At 42.9% G+C, this 18,973-nt stretch overlaps 1 long non-coding RNA gene across 1 annotated transcript; it reads right to left on the bottom strand.

The window, feature by feature from the left end:
* Positions 1–1,446: 1,446 nt before the first annotated feature.
* On the bottom strand, positions 1,447–2,548 carry LOC141094398 (uncharacterized). Its single transcript, XR_012233062.1, has 3 exons — positions 2,457–2,548; positions 2,023–2,099; positions 1,447–1,539 (listed from the first exon to the last, which is right to left on the bottom strand). It is a non-coding gene; the product is annotated as an uncharacterized lncRNA (long non-coding RNA).
* Positions 2,549–18,973: the final 16,425 nt, after the last annotated feature.

Genomic DNA, 18,973 nt, shown 5'->3' with positions numbered 1-18,973 from the left:
GGTGTCCGCTAACGATTGGAGCTAATTTTCCATTCAAAAAGTCAAATGACGCTCCTTCCCTTCCGAGCCCGGCCGTGCGCCCAAACAGTGGTTTATGACCACATATGTTGTATCGGTGTACTCAGGAGAAATTGCCCAACAAATTTTAGGATCCATTTTATCCTGTTGCCCATGTGAAAATGAAAAAATTGATGCTAAAAGCTCATTTTTGTTGGAAAAATTAAAGTGTCCATTTTTCCTTCCACGTTGCTTTAGTTCCTGTGAAGCATCTGAAGGGTTAATAATCTTCTTGACTGTAGTTTTGAGCACCTTGAGGGGTGCAGTTTTTAGAATGTTGTCACTTTTGGGTATTTTCTGCCATAGAGACCTGTCGAGGTAGCTATTTTGGGAGGGCTAAATTAACCCTTCACGGTTGAGCCAGTGATTTCCAAATTATTCCAGTGTTGCTAGCAACTCAAATGACCACACGGAGACGGGGTCTCTGTACGGGAGGATCGAGGCAGATCACTAAGCCCCTTTATTTTAGTCACATCTTTTATAATCTTTTGCTTAATTATGCAAGGTTCTCAAGTACCAATAGCATCATTTCACTTTATAAGCCAATAATATTGCAAGAAAACCGGAAACTACATATATGTCCGTACCTAGATAGCGTAGAAAGTAGTATAATGGCATATTCTTCAGAGTTTAACATTCCCACCTCCCTTATCTTTGCACCTGATGAGAACAATCTGGTTTCATGACAGCCCATGCCAATTATAAAAATTTATCTTACAACAACAAAACTAAGAAACGAAACCTTACAAAGAAATGGAGAAGTGAAACCCAAGCTCTGATTTTAGTATTAACCCTTCACAGACCCTTCAAAGAGACTTCAAATGTGAGGTGGTCGCTAAAAAAATGGTTTTGCAAATTTTGTTGTAAAGATGAGAAATCGCTGGTCAACTTTTCCATGGTTCCAATTTCACATGGTTGAGCGCACTTGGGATCTGCCCCCAAGGCCCTGCCCATGCCCAATGTTTGGTCCGTAAACCGCGGCTAGGAGTTAGTCCCGCTTTTGTGTCCAGCAGTGATGGTGGATCTGCTGGGCTTCAGGGCGCTCGATGCTTAGGTTTCCTGTCTTTCAGATGGTTCTAGGGCAACAGTGACAACAAGCAAATACTCGAGCAGCCCTGGATAATCCGCGCCGGCAGGATGATAAGATCCGGCGGAAGATGGAACCTATGAGAAGAGAAGTGAATATAATGTAAGTGATGGGACGCCATCGGACATGATACCACTGTGCGGTCACTGTGGCCGGACGGCAGAGGAATATTATCACACAGAGGTCAGGGGTCATTGTCAGCCATCATACATGTGATAATCCCATCACTGACAGATGACATCTGCTCCACATGAGTGATTCTCACTGACATCACACAACATGGAGCCGATTCTCACACTTACCTCGTCTCTTTTTCCCCTTTTTTCCATTTTCTGTTTTTTCTTCTTCTTTACTCAGATTTGTTGCAGATATTCTTTCCGTCTGAGCTGGAAATTCTGAACAGAAAGTAAAAAACAAAACCTCAGTAACGCCATATCCTAATGGGATCTGCTTTGTCTCCTGTATATAGTAGGATTGTTCTAGTCCTGTCTCCTATAGTCCTGATAATCTGGTATTATATCTTAATAGGGCAGAATAAGTCCTATATAATGTACATAATCCCATCTGAGGGGCATTAGATGTGTCACTGATATAGAGCAGTAAGCGTCCTGTGTGCCGCCATGTGGTGCATCACTGATGAGTGATATTCTACTATAGGACACAATGTCGCCTTATGATGATGTAGGTTATTGGATCCCACAACGTATCTCACAGAATCCATGAAAAAAGCTCCTGTGCAAAATTAGTGAAATAGAGATGCAGTATGGGCCCATGGGCAACATAAATAACAAAGGAGACCTATTACAGAAAAACCATGTGGAGATATTGGAGCCTTGAAGTCAACATTCACATTGTTGTTGCTGTAGACATGGACATACCTGATAGTGGGGACGAGGATGGTAAGATGGTAATAGCGTCGTCGTCTCCATCAGATACGGGGACAGATCCTTTCTGCCTGTTAGGAAGAAAAAAACTCATAAATCACAAGTAAACGCATTATAAAAGGGTTGTCTATAAGAACACTGACTATAAGGCCTAATAGGAGATATGACTGCCATAGTGGGGAAGGTCTTCTGCTCAACGCTACCTTCTACTAAGAATGTGTGGCATGTAATACTACATCTCCTACAGTGTAGGCAGCACGAAAAATGCATGACCGACCGCAGATATGGGCTGTTATCACCAATGGTTTCTGAAGCCAAATGTACAATGACCGCTAACCATGGGATGGTGGATGCTGCATGTGATATTCTGGTATTTATGGCCTATATTTGGTGATGAGCTCCCAGTAATGACCCCATAATCTACTTACTTTTCTGAAATGTTTGTGCTGGATTTTGGTGCACACTCTGGAGGGGACTCGGGATCCTCCTCATCCTCTGAGTCCAGATGTTTCTTTATCTCAGAATGATCTAGAAGACATAGGTAATGAAGTGTTATTAGAGGTTGTCAGTATAACAGTCACCATTTATACATGAAACATGGAAAACTTTTAAGAGATCTATTACAGAAAAACCATGTGGAAATATTGGAGCCTTGAAGTCAACATTCCCATTGTAGGTGCTGTAGACATGGACATACCTGACAGTTGGAACAAGAATGGCAAGAAACAAATAGCGTCGTCGCTCTCAGATATGGGAACAGATTCTTTCTGCCTGTATGGAAGAAGAAAAACACGTAAATCACAAGTAAACGCATTATAAAAGGGGTTGTCTCACTATAAGAACACCGACCATGAGGCCTAATAGGACATATGACTGCCATAGTGGGGAAGGTCTTCTGCTCAAAACTAACTTTTATAGAGCAGAGCAGAAAACAAGTACCAAGAATATCTGGCATATTATACGACATCTCTCCTACAGTGTTGGGGGCAGCACTAAAAATGCATAACCATCCACAATTATGGGCTGTTATCACCAGAAGTTACTAAGGCCAAATGCACAATGACCGCTAACCAAGGGATGGTGGGTGCTGCATGTGATATTATGGTATTTATGTCCTATATTTGGTGATGAGCTCCCAGTAATGACCCCATAAGCTACTTACTTTTCTGAGACATTTGTGCTAGATTTTGGTGCACACTCTGGTGGGGACTCGGGATCCTCCTTATCCTCTGAGTCCAGATGTTTCTTCATCTCAGAATGATCTAGAAGACATAGGTAATGAAGTGTTATTAGAGGTTGTCAGTATAACATGGTCACCATTTATACATGAAACATGGAAAACTTAGATCTATTACAGAAACACCATGTGGAAATATTGGAGCCTTGAAGTCAACATTCCCATTGTAGGTGCTGTAGACATGGACATACCTGACAGTTGGAACAAGAATGGCAAGAAACAAATAGCGTCGTCACTCTCAGATATGGGAACAGATTCTTTTTGCCTGTTTGGAAGAAGAAAAACACGTAAATCACAAGTAAACACATTATAAAAGGGGTTGTCTCACTATAAGAACACCGACTATAAGGCCTAATAGGACATATGACTGCCATAGTGGGGAAGGTCTTCTGCTCAAAACTAACTTTTATCGAGTGGAGTGGAAAAAACTACCATGAATATCTGGCATATAATAATACATCTCTCCTACAGTGTGGGTAGTTCTAAAAATGCATGACAGGCGTCGATCATAGGCTGTTATCACCAGCAGTTACTAAGGTCAAAAGCACATTGACTGCTAACCATGGGATGGTGGATGCTGCATGTGATATTATGGTATTTATGTCCTATATTTGGTGTTGTGCACATATATCAGCCTAGAGCTCCCAGTAACAGCCCCATAATCTACTCACATTTCTGAGATATTTGTGCTGGATGCTGGGGTACAATCTGGAGAAGACATGGGATTCTCATTAATCTTCATTCTGGTAACGGTGGTAAGGAGCTACATGCGGAAGCAATAAGATATGAAATAATTGTATGACTACCTTCATAGGTCTTTTTATACATATTTGTGATTTATTAATCACATACTTACTTTCAAAAGCCTTTCAGAAGATGTTGTAAAATTTTTGAAGTCAAGGCTCTCATTGTCCTCACTTGTGGCCTTCTCATCCTCTGAGACCAGATGTTTCTTCATATCCGAAAGGTCTGCAAGACATAGGTAATGAAGTGTTATTAGAGATTGTCAGTATAATAGAGTCACCATTTATTAATGGGAACCAATTGTCACAAAATAAGGAAGACGAGACAAACAGACACTTAGTCTAGATGACGCCTCCTTCTACTTACTGGTAGATAAGCTGGTGTCCACAAGCTGAGGAACGTACTCTAGCTTTTGACTTAGAAGGGAATCAAAGTCTAAGTCAACAAGAAACGGATGACCCCTGATCTCAAAAGCTCCTCCTAGATAAAGGAAAACAAAAGTGATTCGGACATTGTCAGAGACAGCTTCATATCTGAACAGTTTATCTTAATTAGAACTAACTACACAACTGAGCAGACATGTAGGAAATAGAATGAAAATCTTAGTAGGGAGAAGTATAAATGAAGAAGCTGATAGAGAAGTAATGATCCTCATGGACATGAGTGACATGTCCTCGGTGTAACAAGGGAATATTGATATTATTGTATCTGTTACCTGTCCCAAGTCTATCCACAGGATTTGTTCTGAGCAGCTGACTGATGAGATCCTGCAGAAGGCTATCCACAGGATTTATACTGAGCAGCTGAGTGATGAGGTCCTGCAGCTGAGTGATGGGGTCCTGATCATCGGATAGAGTAGCTTGATAGGTATCCCAAATTATATCTCCTGTTATATAGAAAGTTACAGAAAATAAAACTTCTGTATTGGACTATAAGGTAAAGCAAAGGAAATAACTAAAGCCATGTAACCAGGCAAAGCAATGATGGGATTATTCTACTTACGACGGACAATATTTTCATTCAGCCCAGTTCGGAAATCCCCATCAAATGGTGTATAGCCATGGACAAATTCATATAATATGATGCCCATTGACCACCAGTCAATAGGTCTTCCGTAGCCTTTCTTCAGGATGACCTCAGGGGCTTCGTAACACGGGGTGCCACACACCTGGAAACCAACAGAAGATACAGATGAGAATCGATGAAACGATTATTTTGACAAGTTCTTGACATAAAAATAGAATTAGAGAAGATAAAATATCAGTGGAAAAGCTCTCTAAAAATGAAGAATGTGGGGAAGAGAAAATAGAGTTATGAGATTTGTACAGAACAGGCTAAGCTCCTGTGTGTAATGCTGACCTCCTCATCCTGGAACTCTCTGGAGATGTCCTCGGCTGATTGCTTGTAGATGTTGGTGTGTGGTATCATGACACCAACTTTTGAAAGTCCAAAGTCGCTAATTTTAATATGTCCAGCAGATGTTATCAGGAGGCTGTGAAAGAGAAGATGATTTTAGCTTTATAGACTGTGAGATGATAAGGGACAACTTCCCCCCTTTGTTATACTACAGGTATGCACTTACTTCTCCGGCTTCAGGTCTCTGTGCACCACACCGTAACTATGCAGGTATTCCACACCAAGGACCGCTTCTGCAAAGTACAAGCGGGCCAACGGGACAGAGAAAAAACCTATCATGTTTAGAAGGGTCCGACAGTCTCCACCTACAGAAGAAAGGAAATATGACCGGTGAGGGGTTTATACAGCAGAACACCATGATCTATAAAGAGAAGTGAGCGGAAACATTGGGGCAGGAGAAAATATATAAGGACAGAATGTACAGAATATTAGTCTGAGGTCATGATGAAATTGTCGTCCAAGTAACTAATGACATAAAGTGATGTCACATCTCGTCTACAGCTGGAGATACTGATGTGCTCAGTGCGGACCGACAGGGAGATCCCACACATCAATGACTTTTCGGGCACCATGGTAATAGATAACCTATAGTAAATGCTCTGTGGGGATGTAAACGTCCATGGGGATAAGTCTTAATGATGTGAGAGGTGATAAGATGTCAGCAGACTTGTGCTGAATATAGCACAAGGTACGGGTCCTACCTGCTACATACTCCATGACCATACACAGGTCAGATCTCGTAGGGAAAGAGCAGAGCATGGAGGCCACAAAGGGACAATCTGCGAATGTTAGGATGTCCCGCTCCAGAAAGGCCCTGTCCACTCTAATAGGAGTTTTCAGGCTCCTCTTGGTCACTTTCTTCATGGCAAAGGTCTGTTGTGATTCTTTGTGGCGCACTAGGTAGACGGCCCTGGAGAGAAGGAGAATACATGGTTTATAATGAAGCCTTATTAACAGTCTGTATACACAAGTCATTCCATGATCTTTTATACTAATGTTTAATGCCAGCTAGAAATCCACATCTAGAACCCATGAAATAACACTCCATAGATGATGGGAGGTCTGCACCACGCCACGTCTACCCTCACCAGGTCACATTGTAGATGAGAGAATCTATCGAAATTCATCTTGGGCAGATTCCCTATAACCCACCAGTAGATAGGATTCAGTAAAAATAAAAATTGTATAAAATTGAAAATGCTCCAATTGTCGCAAGAAGATGGTTTTTGGCTTTCTCCACAGCCCGAGGCAGAATAAATGGAGGGGCGGGAAGAAGTTAAAATTTAATTAAACACATTAGACCTCATCCCTGCCCGTCCATCACTGCAGTGCTCCGTCCTCTGTGCCGGTCTTTGGCTGTTCTCCCTTCTGCTGCTGGGGCCAGTGATCGGACTCACATGGTCATGGTGGAGGGTGGGGGTGCAGATGTCATTGGCGTCAGTATCGTGTCACCCCTCACGTGACCGTGTGCAGCCAATCACTCTTATCAGCTCCATAATGGGGCCCCGAAAAACCTAAGATTGATGCGGAGGACAGGGAAGCTGTGGTGGAGGAGGCAGCAGAAGAGCAGAGGAGGTCTAGGACCGGGGAGTGTCGTCTATTATATCATCCCTTTCCTTACAGACTGGTTACAGAACAGTTCGCTCAGCGGTATATAACTGAGCTTAATAGTGACCTGGAGACGTGGACTCCGATCGTTTCCCTATGATAACACTGACTGGCAGAGCACAGAGGCTGGAGCATTGTCATAGGGAACCCTGAGAAATGGGGATTATGGGAACAGAAATCTCACCCAAAAGCTCCTCTGCCGATCAGTTTAGATGTCTCATAGTCGCTCATACGCGGTTCTCCTGCCGGGATCAATGATTTCATCGAGTCCTAAAAAAGAATAAGAAATAATACTAAGATCTAGAAGCTGCAGGAAAACATCTCAGGATGAATCTGTCAGCAGCATAAACCTGGTGACAGATTCCATTTACTATAAATACTATTCTCTAACACCATGGAGTCATCTACGCTTAGAACAGAGCCGTCCCATGGTTATATGGGGATAATACTGGACGGGTCACTCACACCCCATGATCTGGTGATACACAGACACCCGCTATGGCTCTATAATACTTACACCGGCAGATTCTTGGATCTCCGGGATCTCACAGATTCCACTGTTGGTATTCGCCAGTGCTGATGGTACTAAAATAGTGATAAAGTGATGAAGAAATAAAATATATTAGTCGATATCAATCCTACATACATAATACCGCAACATAAGGGAGAAATGACAAGACGTCTGTAAACAGGAATAATACTCGTTATATGGGGATTCTACATATGAGGACGTATGGCGCATCCATAGATTAATGTAAGGTAAGTGGTGGCGGACCCCCAATCATCACATGAATGAGGACCCCCCACCCTCGCTGACCACTCCTATAAGTAACATGTGCTGACAGGTCCATTACATGGAGTAGAGAGTGATCTGCCATTATTCCCTGCTGTGTAATATCTGTATATAATAGGGGAACGTCCTACACCGTCATCCCACCACTCCTATATGTAACATGTGCTGACAGGTTCCATTACATGGAGTAGAGAGTGATCTGCCATTATTCCCTGCTGTGTAATATCTGGATATAATAGGGGAACGTCCTACACCGTCATCCCACCACTCCTATATGTAACATGTGCTGACAGGTTCCATTACATGGAGTAGAGAGTGATCTGCCATTATTCCCTGCTGTGTAATATCTGGATATAATAGGGGGAACATCCTACACCGTCATCCCACCACTCCTATATGTAACATGTGCTGACAGGTCCATTATATGGAGTAGAGAGTGATCTGCCATTATTCCCTGCTGTGTAATATCTGTATATAATAGGGGAATGTCCTACACCGTCACACCACCACTTCTATATGTAACATGTGCTGACAGGTCCATTACATGGAGTAGAGAGTGATCTGCCATTATTCCCTGCTGTGTAATATCTGGATATAATAGGGGAACGTCCTACACCATCATCCCACCACTCCTATATGTAACATGTGCTGACAGATCCATTACATGGAGTAGAGAGTGATCTGCCATTATTCCCTGCTGTGTAATATCTGTATATAATAGGGGAATGTCCTACACCATCATCCCACCACTCCTATATGTAACATGTGCTGACAGGTCCATTACATGGAGTAGAGAGTGATCTGCCATTATTCCCTGCTGTGTAATATCTGTATATAATTGGGGGAACGTCCTACACCGTCATACCACCACTCCTATATGTAACATGTGCTGACAGGTCCATTACATGGAGTAGAAAGTGATCTGCCATTATTCCCTGCTGTGTAATATCTGGATATAATAGGGGAACGTCCTACACCATCATCCCACCACTCCTATATGTAACATGTGCTGACAGATCCATTACATGGAGTAGAGAGTGATCTGCCATTATTCCCTGCTGTGTAATATCTGGATATAATAGGGGGAACGTCCTACACCGTCATCCCACCACTCCTATATGTAACATGTGCTGACAGGTCCATTACATGGAGTAGAAAGTGATCTGCCATTATTCCCTGCTGTGTAATATCTGTATATAATTGGGGGAACGTCCTACACCGTCATACCACCACTCCTATACAGTCATATGTAAAAGTTTGGGCACCCCTATTAATGTTAACCTTTTTTCTTTATAACAATTTTGGTTTTTGCAACAGCTATTTCAGTTTTATATGTCTAATAACTGATGGACTCAGTTATATTTCTGGATTCAAATGAGGTTTATTGTACTAACAGAAAATGTGCAATCTGCATTTAAACAAAATTTGACCGGTGCAAAAGTATGGGCACCCTTATCATTTTCTTGATTTGAACACTCCTAACTACTTTTCACTGACTTCCTGAAGCACTAAATTGGTTTTGTAACCTCATTGAGCTTTGAACTTCATAGCCAGGTGTATCAAATCGTGAGAAAAGGCATTTAAGGTGGCCACTTGCAAGTAGTTCTCCTGATTCTCCTATGAAGAGTGGCATCATGGGCTCCTCAAAACAACTCTCAAATGATCTGAAAACAAAGATTATTCAACATAGCTTTTCAGGGGAAGGATCCAAAAAGTTGTCTCAGAGATTTAACCTGTCAGTTTCCACTGTGAGGAACATAGTAAGGAAATGGAAGAACACAGGTACAGTTCTTGTTAAGCCCAGAAGTGGCAGGCCAAGAAAAATATCAGAAAGGCAGAGAAGAAGAATGGTGAGAACAGTCAAGGACAATCCACAGACCACCTCCAAAGACCGGCAGCATCATCTTGCTGCAGATGGTGTCACTGTGCATCGGTCAACAATACAGCGCACTTTGCACAAGGAGAAGCTGTATGGGAGAGTGATGCGAAAGAAGCCGTTTCTGCAAGCACGCCACAAACAGAGTCGCCTGAGGTCTGCAAAAGCACATTTGGACAAGCCAGTTACATTTTGGAAGAAGGTCCTGTGGACTGATGAAACAAAGATTGAGTTGTTTGGTCATACAAAAAGGCGTTATGCATGCGCTGTATTGTTGACCGATGCACAGTGACACCATCTGCAGCAAGATGATGCTGCCGGTCTTCGGAGGTGGTCTGTGGATTGTCCTTGACTGTTCTCACCATTCTTCTTCTCTGCCTTTCTGATATTTTTCTTGGCCTGCCACTTCTGGGCTTAACAAGAACTGTACCTGTGTTCTTCCATTTCCTTACTATGTTCCTCACAGTGGAAACTGACAGGTTAAATCTCTGAGACAACTTTTTGTATCCTTCCCCTGAAAAGCTATGTTGAATAATCTTTGTTTTCAGATCATTTGAGAGTTGTTTTGAGGAGCCCATGATGCCACTCTTCATAGGAGAATCAAATAGGAGAACTACTTGCAAGTGGCCACCTTAAATACCTTTCCTCATGATTTGATACACCTGGCTATGAAGTTCAAAGCTCAATGAGGTTACAAAACCAATTTAGTGCTTCAGGAAGTCAGTAAAAAGTAGTTAGGAGTGTTCAAATCAAGAAAATGATAAGGGTGCCCATACTTTTGCACCGGTCAAATTTTGTTTAAATGCAGATTGCACATTTTCTGTTAGTACAATAAACCTCATTTGAATCCAGAAATATAACTGAGTCCATCAGTTATTAGATATATGAAACTGAAATAGCTGTTGCAAAAAACAAAATTGTTATAAAGAAAAAAGGTTAACATTAATAGGGGTGCCCAAACGTTTACATATGACTGTATGTAACATGTGCTGACAGGTCCATTACATGGAGTACAGAGTGATCTGCCATTATTCCCTGCTGTGTAATATCTGGATATAATAGGGGGAACGTCCTACACCATCATCCCACCACTCCTATATGTAACATGTGCTGACAGATCCATTACATGGAGTAGAGAGTGATCTGCCATTATTCCCTGCTGTGTAATATCTGGATATAATAGGGGGAACGTCCTACACCGTCATCCCACCACTCCTATATGTAACATATGCTGACAGGTCCATTACATGGAGTAGAAAGTGATCTGCCATTATTCCCTGCTGTGTAATATCTGGATATAATTGGGGAACGTCCTACACCGTCATCCCACCACTCCTATATGTAACATGTGCTGACAGGTCCATTACATGGAGTAGAGAGTGATCTGCCATTATTCCCTGCTGTGTAATATCTGGATATAATAGGGGGAACGTCCTACACCGTCATCCCACCACTCCTATATGTAACATGTGCTGACAGGTCCATTACATGGAGTAGAGAGTGATCTGCCATTATTCCCTGCTGTGTAATATCTGGATATAATTGGGGAACGTCCTACACCGTCATCCCACCACTCCTATATGTAACATGTGCTGACAGGTCCCATTCCATGGAGTAGAGAGTGATCTGCCATTATTCCCTGCTGTGTAATATCTGGATATAATTGGGGAACGTCCTACACCGTCATCCCACCACTCCTATATGTAACATGTGCTGACAGGTCCCATTCCATGGAGTAGAGAGTGATCTGCCATTATTCCCTGCTGTGTAATATCTGGATATAATAGGGGGAACGTCCTACACCGTCATCCCACCACTCCTATATGTAACATGTGCTGACAGATCCATTACATGGAGTAGAGAGTGATCTGCCATTATTCCCTGCTGTGTAATATCTGGATATAATAGGGGAACGTCCTACACCATCATCCCACCACTCCTATATGTAACATGTGCTGACAGGTCCCATTCCATGGAGTAGAGAGTGATCTGCCATTATTCCCTGCTGTGTAATATCTGGATATAATAGGGGGAAAGTCCTACACCATCATCCCACCACTCCTATATGTAACATGTGCTGACAGATCCATTACATGGAGTAGGGAGTGATCTGCCATTATTCCCTGCTGTGTAATATCTGTATATAATAGGGGAACGTCCTACACCGTCATCCCACCACTCCTATATGTAATATGTGCTGACAGCTCCATTACATGGAGTATAGAGTGATCTGCCATTATTCCCTGCTGTGTAATATCTGGATATAATAGGGGAACATCCTACACCGTCACACCACCACTCCTATATGTAAGATGTGCTGACAGGTCCATTACATGGAGTAGAGAGTGATCTGCCATTATTCCCTACTGTGTAATATCTGGATATAATAGGGGAACGTCCTACACCATCATCCCACCACTCCTATATGTAACATGTGCTGACAGGTCCATTACATGGAGTAGAGAGTAATCTGCCATTATTCCCTGCTGTGTAATATCTGTATATAATAGGGGAACGTCCTACACCATCATCCCACCACTCCTATATGTAACATGTGCTGACAGGTCCATTACATGGAGTAGAGAGTGATCTGCCATTATTCCCTGCTGTGTAATATCTGGATATAATTGGGGAACGTCCTACACCGTCATCCCACCACTCCTATATGTAACATGTGCTGACAGGTCCCATTCCATGGAGTAGAGAGTGATCTGCCATTATTCCCTGCTGTGTAATATCTGGATATAATAGGGGGAACGTCCTACACCGTCATCCCACCACTCCTATATGTAACATGTGCTGACAGATCCATTACATGGAGTAGAGAGTGATCTGCCATTATTCCCTGCTGTGTAATATCTGGATATAATTGGGGAACGTCCTACACCGTCATCCCACCACTCCTATATGTAACATGTGCTGACAGGTCCCATTCCATGGAGTAGAGAGTGATCTGCCATTATTCCCTGCTGTGTAATATCTGGATATAATAGGGGGAACGTCCTACACCGTCATCCCACCACTCCTATATGTAACATGTGCTGACAGATCCATTACATGGAGTAGAGAGTGATCTGCCATTATTCCCTGCTGTGTAATATCTGGATATAATAGGGGGAACGTCCTACACCGTCATCCCACCACTCCTATATGTAACATGTGCTGACAGGTCCATTACATGGAGTAGAGAGTGATCTGCCATTATTCCCTGCTGTGTAATATCTGGATATAATTGGGGAACGTCCTACACCGTCATCCCACCACTCCTATATGTAACATGTGCTGACAGGTCCCATTCCATGGAGTAGAGAGTGATCTGCCATTATTCCCTGCTGTGTAATATCTGGATATAATAGGGGAACGTCCTACACCATCATCCCACCACTCCTATATGTAACATGTGCTGACAGGTCCCATTCCATGGAGTAGAGAGTGATCTGCCATTATTCCCTGCTGTGTAATATCTGGATATAATAGGGGAACATCCTACACCGTCATCCCACCACTCCTATATGTAAGATGTGCTGACAGGTCCATTACATGGAGTAGAGAGTGATCTGCCATTATTCCCTACTGTGTAATATCTGGATATAATAGGGGAACGTCCTACACCATCATCCCACCACTCCTATATGTAACATGTGCTGACAGGTCCATTACATGGAGTAGAGAGTAATCTGCCATTATTCCCTGCTGTGTAATATCTGGATATAATAGGGGAACGTCCTACACCATCATCCCACTACTCCTATATGTAACATGTGCTGACAGGTCCATTACATGGAGTAGAGAGTGATCTGCCATTATTCCCTACTGTGTAATATCTGGATATAATAGGGGGAACGTCCTACACCATCATCCCACCACTCCTATATGTAACATGTGCTGACAGGTCCATTACATGGAGTAGAGAGTAATCTGCCATTATTCCCTGCTGTGTAATATCTGGATATAATAGGGGAACGTCCTACACCATCATCCCACTACTCCTATATGTAACATGTGCTGACAGGTCCATTACATGGAGTAGAGAGTGATCTGCCATTATTCCCTACTGTGTAATATCTGGATATAATAGGGGAACGTCCTACACCGTCATCCCACCACTCCTATATGTAACATGTGCTGACAGGTCCATTACATGGAGTAGAGAGTAATCTGCCATTATTCCCTGCTGTGTAATATCTGGATATAATAGGGGAACGTCCTACACCATCATCCCACCAATCCTATGTGTAACATGTGCTGACAGGTCCCATTACATGGAGTAGAGAGTGATCTGCCATTATTCCCTGCTGTGTAATATCTGGATATAATAGGGGAATGTCCTACACCGTCATCCCACCACTACTATATGTAACATGTGCTGACAGGTCCATTACATGGAGTAGAGAGTGATCTGCCATTATTCCCTGCTGTGTAATATCTGGATATAATAGGGGGAACGTCCTACACCGTCATCCCACCAATCCTATGTGTAACATGTGCTGACAGGTCCATTACATGGAGTAGAGAGTGATCTGCCATTATTCCCTGCTGTGTAATATCTGGATATAATAGGGGAACGTCCTACACCGTCATCCCACCACTACTATATGTAACATGTGCTGACAGGTCCATTACATGGAGTAGAGAGTGATCTGCCATTATTCCCTGCTGTGTAGTATCTGGATATAATAGGGGGAACGCCCTACACCGTCATCCCACCACTCCTATATGTAACATGTGCTGACAGGTCCATTAGATGTAGTAGAGAGTGATCTGCCATTATTCCCTGCTGTGTAGTATCTGGATATAATAGGGGGAATGTCCTACACCGTCATCCCACCACTCCTATATGTAACATGTGCTGACAGGTCCATTACATGGAGTAGAGAGTGATCTGCCATTATTCCCTGCTGTGTAATATCTGGATATAATAGGGGAACGTCCTACACCGTCATCCCACCACTACTATATGTAACATGTGCTGACAGGTCCATTACATGGAGTAGAGAGTGATCTGCCATTATTCCCTGCTGTGTAGTATCTGGATATAATAGGGGGAACGCCCTACACCGTCATCCCACCACTCCTATATGTAACATGTGCTGACAGGTCCATTAGATGTAGTAGAGAGTGATCTGCCATTATTCCCTGCTGTGTAGTATCTGGATATAATAGGGGGAATGTCCTACACCGTCATCCCACCACTCCTATATGTAACATGTGCTGACAGGTCCATTAAATGGAGTAGAGAGTGATCTGCCAATATTCCCTGCTGTGTAATATCTGGATATAATAGGGGAACGTCCTACACCGTCATCCCACCACTGCTATATGTAACATGTGCTGACAGGTCCATTACATGGAGTAGAGAGTAATCTGCCATTATTCCCTGCTGTGTAATATCTGGATATAATAGGGGAACGTCCTACACCATCATCCCACCAATCCTATGTGTAACATGTGCTGACAGGTCCCATTACATGGAGTAGAGAGTGATCTGCCATTATTCCCTGCTGTGTAATATCTGGATATAATAGGGGAACGTCCTACACCGTCATCCCACCACTACTATATGTAACATGTGCTGACAGGTCCATTCCATGGAGTAGAGAGTGATCTGCCATTATTCCCTGCTGTGTAATATCTGGATATAATAGGGGGAACGTCCTACACCGTCATCCCACCAATCCTATGTGTAACATGTGCTGACAGGTCCCATTACATGGAGTAGAGAGTGATCTGCCATTATTCCCTGCTGTGTAATATCTGGATATAATAGGGGAACGTCCTACACCGTCATCCCACCACTACTATATGTAACATGTGCTGACAGGTCCATTACATGGAGTAGAGAGTGATCTGCCATTATTCCCTGCTGTGTAGTATCTGGATATAATAGGGGGAACGCCCTACACCGTCATCCCACCACTCCTATATGTAACATGTGCTGACAGGTCCATTAGATGTAGTAGAGAGTGATCTGCCATTATTCCCTGCTGTGTAGTATCTGGATATAATAGGGGGAATGTCCTACACCGTCATCCCACCACTCCTATATGTAATATGTGCTGACAGGTCCATTACATGGAGTAGAGAGTGATCTGCCATTATTCCCTGCTGTGTAATATCTGTATATAATAGGGGAACATCCTATACCGTCATCCCACCACTCCTATATGTAATATGTGCTGACAGGTCCATTACATGGAGTAGAGAGTGATCTGCCATTATTCCCTGCTGTGTAATATCTGGATATAATAGGGGAACGTCCTACACCGTCATCCCACCACTACTATATGTAACATGTGCTGACAGGTCCATTACATGGAGTAGAGAGTGATCTGCCATTATTCCCTGCTGTGTAGTATCTGGATATAATAGGGGGAACGCCCTACACCGTCATCCCACCACTCCTATATGTAACATGTGCTGACAGGTCCATTACATGGAGTAGAGAGTGATCTGCCATTATTCCCTGCTGTGTAATATCTGGATATAATAGGGGAACGTCCTACACCGTCATCCCACCACTACTATATGTAACATGTGCTGACAGGTCCATTACATGGAGTAGAGAGTGATCTGCCATTATTCCCTGCTGTGTAGTATCTGGATATAATAGGGGGAACGCCCTACACCGTCATCCCACCACTCCTATATGTAACATGTGCTGACAGGTCCATTAGATGTAGTAGAGAGTGATCTGCCATTATTCCCTGCTGTGTAGTATCTGGATATAATAGGGGGAATGTCCTACACCGTCATCCCACCACTCCTATATGTAACATGTGCTGACAGGTCCATTAAATGGAGTAGAGAGTGATCTGCCAATATTCCCTGCTGTGTAATATCTGGATATAATAGGGGAACGTCCTACACCGTCATCCCACCACTGCTATATGTAACATGTGCCGACAGGTCCCATTACATGGAGTAGAGAGTGATCTGCCATTATTCCCTGTGTAATATCTTTAGATTCCTTGTAGGAGGTTGTGTGATCGGCTCACCTGTGATCAGATCGCTGCTCAGCTCTGGCTGACTCCTATTAGAGTCAGGGGTTTCCGGGGTCACAGTCGCCCCATATTCGTCGTCGCCTTCTGGTGTTTCCTGATAGATATAATACAGATAATTAATATGTGGAAGATTTCACTAAATCACCAAATACATGAATCAGGAAGGAGTAAACCAACATTTACTGATGCACCAACTGTAACTCTACAAATCACACGCCATCATGAGAACTTTTCTCAGAAACGTCTCTCACTTATGTGGATTATGTGACACCAGATCTTCTGATATCTGACTGGTGATCTGGAGAAGATCAGAAAACAAGGACGTGTGATAGAGAAGATGATGGCTCCTTACCGGGCGTTCCGGCGAGCAGGCCGGACATTCTAATACGCGCAGGACTTCTTCGGCCAGTTGTTTAACAAAAGCCAAATCTCCATATTGAGATCTATTTTCAGCCTATAAAGAAGAAAAGACACAAAGAGAAAAATTCAGAGATAAGAAAGGAAACAATGGAGGCGGCCATTGTAAGTGTCCTCTGCTCCTCTCTGCAGATACAACGACTCCATATCTGGGGACTCGTCGTGTTTTATATGGAAGGAAAGAAGAAGCTTCTCTCCCACCATTATTATCTATGACTATAGAGAAGATTTGTGCCGAGTGTCCGCCACTTACCTGCTGTAGTAATGTTCTGATGTTGTGACGTAAATCCGTCAGATACTCTGATGTTAGTTTATCTTCATTGTTTTTGGTCAGGCAGTCATTGACTAGCTCCACCACCAGCCGGTGAGTGAAGCAGAGGACGCCATCAGGTGGTAGAAGCTCAGTGTTAGGGAGATTGTTGGTAAGAGTCTCCAACAGAGCATCTACCTGAAAATCGCTCAGACATAATCCAGACATAGTGAAAAATTGCAAACGCTCTCAGTCACTATAGAACCATAAATGGCACCGGTGACCGTGTGAACATTCTATAAGTAGGGACTGAGCTGTGATGTCACAATGGCCGAGAATCACCTGTGATGTCATAATGGGCTAGCATCACCAGTGATGTCATAATGGGCTAGCATCACCAGTGATGTCATAATGGGCTAGCAACACCAGTGATGTCATAATGGGCTAGCATCGCCAGTGATGTCATAATGGGCTAGCATCATCAGTGATGTCACAATGGGCTAGCATCACCTGTGATGTCATAATGGGCTAGCATCGCCAGTGATGTCATAATGGGCTAGCATCACTCTGTCACTCTGATGGTCCGTATGGCATGTGACTGTTTTCTGGCTCTGTCTGGTTTTTTCTCGTGCTGAATACAAGTATTTGCTGTGCTTTTACATGCATTTTTTTAATTCACTTGAATAAGTAAAATTTGCTGCAAAACTCCTGAAACACTTGACAAACCACTGATTTAAAAAAACGCTGAAATTTCAGAATCCTTGTTCTCTAGGTCAGTACTATAAAACAAGTCTACATATTAGTCCATAAGACCTTGACCAGGTCCCACTCCGTACATTAGATTCCCCGATCATGGAAAAAGAGGAGAGGTTCTATACAGGAGCCTCTCACATCATCAGATCATCAAAAGGGAATTGATTTCAGTTCTTCAATACAAAAAGTGAGAGTCCCCTATTCTATAGAGTCATTACACAGACATCTCCATCTGTGATACTCACACTGACAGACTCATGGATCTCCGGGGCTACGATTTTCCATTATCAGGATTTGCCAGCACATTTGTTCCTAAAATCTGAATAAAAAAATATGAAGAAATATAATATATTAGATTGTACCAATCCTAAATATGTAAAGCAATGATATCATTAGGAAATGACAAATCTCCATGTTACTCTGGGCAACACATTTTTTCCAAAGTTTTGCTTCCTTGAAAATGTGACGTGATTATAATAAACCCATTAGAGCCCAGCAGAAATATAATTTCAGATCATCTGCATCACTTTACTGAACTTGAAAGGATTCAAAGGCGGGCTACTAAAATGATAAATGGAGTTGGTTCACTACAATACCCAGAAAGGTTATCAAAATTAGGTCTATTTACTCTAGAAAAGAGAAGACTTAGGGGAGACCTAATATATATGTACAAGTATATCAGAGGGCAATACAGAGATCTCTCCCATGAACTGTTTGTACCAAGGACTGTGACAAGAACAAGGGGGCATTCTCTTCGTTTGGAGGAAAGACAATTTCTGCACCAGCATAGAAGAGGGTTCTTCACGGTAAGAGCAGTGAGGCTCTGGAATTCTCTTCCTGAGGAAGTGGT

Source organism: Dendrobates tinctorius, unplaced genomic scaffold (genome assembly GCF_039654945.1).
Source record: "Dendrobates tinctorius isolate UK_male_01 unplaced genomic scaffold, ASM3965494v1 ptg000063l, whole genome shotgun sequence".
Lineage (NCBI taxonomy): Eukaryota > Metazoa > Chordata > Amphibia > Anura > Dendrobatidae > Dendrobates > Dendrobates tinctorius.
The sequence above is the reverse complement of the archived record's forward strand: the minus strand, read 5'-3'. Positions and strand labels throughout refer to the sequence as shown.